Genomic DNA, 3,741 nt, shown 5'->3' with positions numbered 1-3,741 from the left:
CGGCCAATGATTCGGGGCCGTGAATCACACTCCCACTCAGGGGAGGGCCGAAAGGTGACCACCTCTTGATTGAGGAGTTGTTTTGATTGATACGAAAATTGCTACATTCCCTGGCGTGGCGTCAACGAACCTTCAGCCAAACCTTGCCAGCGCCTCCACCGTCCGGGCAGCGTCTGCACGAGGGCATTATCTCCATGGAAATTATCTCCACGTTCGCCTCCACGTCAGCGGAGCAAACAGTAACGGCATCATCTTCCCGTTTGGGTCGTTGCGAATTTGGCAAATGATTGTGATTTGCTTCCCGATAACTCGATTGTGCTGACCTCCCACTTCTATTCGCTTCCCAAGGGAGCAATCGCCATGAATCGATTGCAGGAGGGACGTCGGATGGGCCAAGTGTTTAATTACAGCTACCGACTTTTGGCTGCCGGGTTTCCACAGGGGAGACGTACATCAATGTTACGTTTTCCGTGTCACAATGCGTTTGATGTAGGTTGCGCCTGTTTGCCGGAGACAATGCCATTGCAACTGCTCGATAACTTCATCGATTGCCTCCCTCGAACGTTTCTTTTTTTTTTTTTTGCACCAGTTTCTTGGGTAATCGCTAGCGGGTAGAAGGAAGTTCAGCAAACATCGCGGCAACGATGGCGCACTTGCAGTGACATTGATTTATGGTTCCATTGAAGAGACTCCAACCCCCGACCGCACGGTTCGTGTAGTGTATGCCGACACGGACGCATTTTCGGGCCAAAAAAAAAAGCTTTTGTGTAGCGGGAATGTCGAGTGCGGTGAGTGTGTGTGTGTTTTTTTTGGCAACAAGCTACAAAGGAATACTTAAATTTTCAAGGCAAAGAGTATTACCGTTTCCTTCGTGCAAAGCTCCGCATAAAGATTTATAATTCGCTGGTTGGAAGATCGTGCGTGAGAATGTGTACGTTTTTTTGAATACCTTTTTGTTTGTTTGGATGCTTTAGACAAATATTTGGCAACATTCAAGCGTAAAGTACGTTTATTGATACATATCATTTGTTTGTTTTATGTTGAAAGATTGGACATTACTCTTCAATTACTACGAAACGTTACGTATCAAACGTATAAGTTTATACAACTTCTAAATGCTGCCTATCTTTATTTCAAAATATAAAACAATTATGCATTATTAAATTACAAACCGAAATAACGTAAAAGTTTGGTAATCCAATTCATTTAAATAACATCAACTGAGGAATCAAGACTATCGGTATATTCTATACATCCAAACCATGTGTCCATTATTGACCGTCGGTGATAATCAGCGCTTACCGTCGATATCGGTTAATCTAACGAAAAAACGATAATTTTTGATAATAAGTTCACAAGGGTCAACATTTAAAACCACGATCAGTACATCGATATTTCCCAACGCAGTTTGATTGACCACTCTGTCTCGAGAGTGCTCGCTGATCTATCAATGTCGCACCATAGACGAATGAGCCTAGCTTTTACGAAACCTATAAACGTATGTCTAGTACTATCAAACATGTAAGTGCACCCTGCAGCGAGTTACGCTCGGCTGAACCCGGGTTCTCTCGTCAAGATCTCACCATTACGACTCATGCGCAGGCCGGGTGCTGATTACACGGTGCCCCCACTTTCTCCTATCACGTCCAAGCGGTTCCAAAAATAGGCCACGGTGTGGTCAAGAGAGAGGCATTCGCGCACGCATTCGAATCGATCGGAATGCGCGAACTTTAACGTGCGCGTTGCTCACAACGAGATTTGTAATGAGAGCGCGGCCTTCAACCGTGGCTCGTTGGTCTAGGGGTATGATTCTCGCTTCGGGTGCGAGAGGTCCCGGGTTCAATTCCCGGACGAGCCCCACTAGTGGGAGAACGAAACTTTTTTTGCAGAAGTATTTTGTTTTAAAATGTGCAACGGATTCGTCCACTAAAACTAATTGAATTCGTTTTGTAGAACCATTTATGAATTTTTTTATTAAATCAAAATTAAATTGTTGAACCAACGTAACGAACGAATCGATAATTATTGTTGCAATGGCTTTCCATCGGATATGATTTAATGGATTCAAAATGGAGTTTCGTACTTAGAATTCCCTTGGTATTTAATTTTATGCATCAATTAAAGAAAACTCTTCGGAAGGCGTGGCTTCTCTTGTGCAAACCGTCCTGATAATGGTTGCGAATATCATCAGGCAAACTGCGCGAACCAATGGCAAGGGTTGCAGCTTGAATGCCGGTTTTAGTTATCTTTGCCGTCTGCTTTAATGTTTGTTTTGTTGCCGTTTACTTTGTGCAGCTCCACAAGCATTTTCTTTACCGCTTAGTGCGAGCATAAAGCAATGCGAGCTAGTTGGGAGTGATCCACATAGCAAAGGAGTCCTTGGGTTTACAACACAAACCAAACACCTTTAATGTAATGTTTGAGTTTAACTCTTTTCTTACAAAACCGTTACACAATTCAATGAAATAAAGCTCCATTGAGACCACTTCAACGTAACCCATTTAAGATTATTCAGTAATGTTTGAGATCTAAACAAAATAAAGGTTCGCACACTCCCGCTAACATCTTGTGAACAGCGGGCTTCAATCTTCTAAAGCTATAAAAATAGTATTCGTCGAAGGCAATTCTCTCAAATGCAACCATCAACTTGCGCATTTAAGACCCTTTTTTTCTCGCGCTATGTTTAGTAGTCGAAACGATCAAGCACAGCATGCACACTCTAAAGAAAAAACGAACACAAAAATAACAATAAATTAGTATCGTAAATAAAGTTTTATGGACAAATTTGAATGCAAACAGCAATTGTGTTTCCCAGGCACAACACCGGCATCCCTAATCGCCCGGAGGAGAAGAAGCAATCGAGGGCGTTCGTTCAAGGTGCACGGTTACGCGCAGAGAACTCACCCAACCTTCTAGTTCACCCCGTTCCAAATTTGCCTGCCTAACACTCGAGGCCCGCGGGGAACGCTGGATGGAACTCGTAAATGTCCGAAAAATTTATGCAAAGTGTCTGGGGAACTCGAGGGACCCGGTCGAACACAGCCAGAGAATGGAATTGGAAAATTTTTGCACTTTCGTAATGGTTTCGCATTGAAAAGCTCAAAATTGAACCAACCTTTGGCGTCTACGCCGGTTTCTTCTTGAACGGTTTTTTACTGCATCGGTGTGGTCTCCGCATGGTAGGTGGGAGGTAAAATTTTGTTATTTTAAAATGCTCTCGGCAATGTGGGTGAGGAATGGTTTCATTTTTGACTTCTCCGTACCATCCCGAAGGACGACACAGGGAGTGTTTTGTTACAACAGCAATAACACAACGACACGCTTCTTTTAAACGTGCCGTTTTGCAAAATTGTATTCCAAATTTTGTTTGTTGGGGACAATGTGCTGTTGACTTCATTCAGAATCACGCCACATTTCATCAGTTTTATCGTGCCACTTAATCAGTGATTAGGACTAACGAACTGTTTTGAATATTCGCATATATAAACTTTATAAATCCTAGCAGATCGCACACCATAGTCACAAAATCATTAAAGAATTTACTACAGTCGTAATACAAGATACCTTCCTACTTCCATATTCTTTAAGAAACTACTCAAAGTGCAAGCATACCAAAAAAAAAAAAATTTAATGTAAAGTGCAATATGCCCAAGCATGATGAAACACTAAATTGAATTTGCACACTTTCTACAACCATATTGCTGAAGTGAGACGGAGTTGATGCTTCGTTGCAATCACCTT

The 3,741-nt window shown here is 42.3% G+C and overlaps 1 non-coding gene across 1 annotated transcript; it reads left to right on the top strand.

Annotated features, from left to right (window-relative positions):
• The first annotated feature begins 1,786 nt into the window (after positions 1–1,786).
• On the top strand, positions 1,787–1,858 carry Trnap-cgg (transfer RNA proline (anticodon CGG)). Its single transcript has one exon. It is a non-coding gene; the product is annotated as a tRNA-Pro (tRNA).
• The last annotated feature ends 1,883 nt before the right edge of the window (positions 1,859–3,741 follow it).

Source organism: Anopheles marshallii, chromosome 2, assembly GCF_943734725.1.
Source record: "Anopheles marshallii chromosome 2, idAnoMarsDA_429_01, whole genome shotgun sequence".
Classification (NCBI taxonomy): Eukaryota; Metazoa; Arthropoda; class Insecta; order Diptera; family Culicidae; genus Anopheles; species Anopheles marshallii.
The sequence above is the reverse complement of the archived record's forward strand: the minus strand, read 5'-3'. Positions and strand labels throughout refer to the sequence as shown.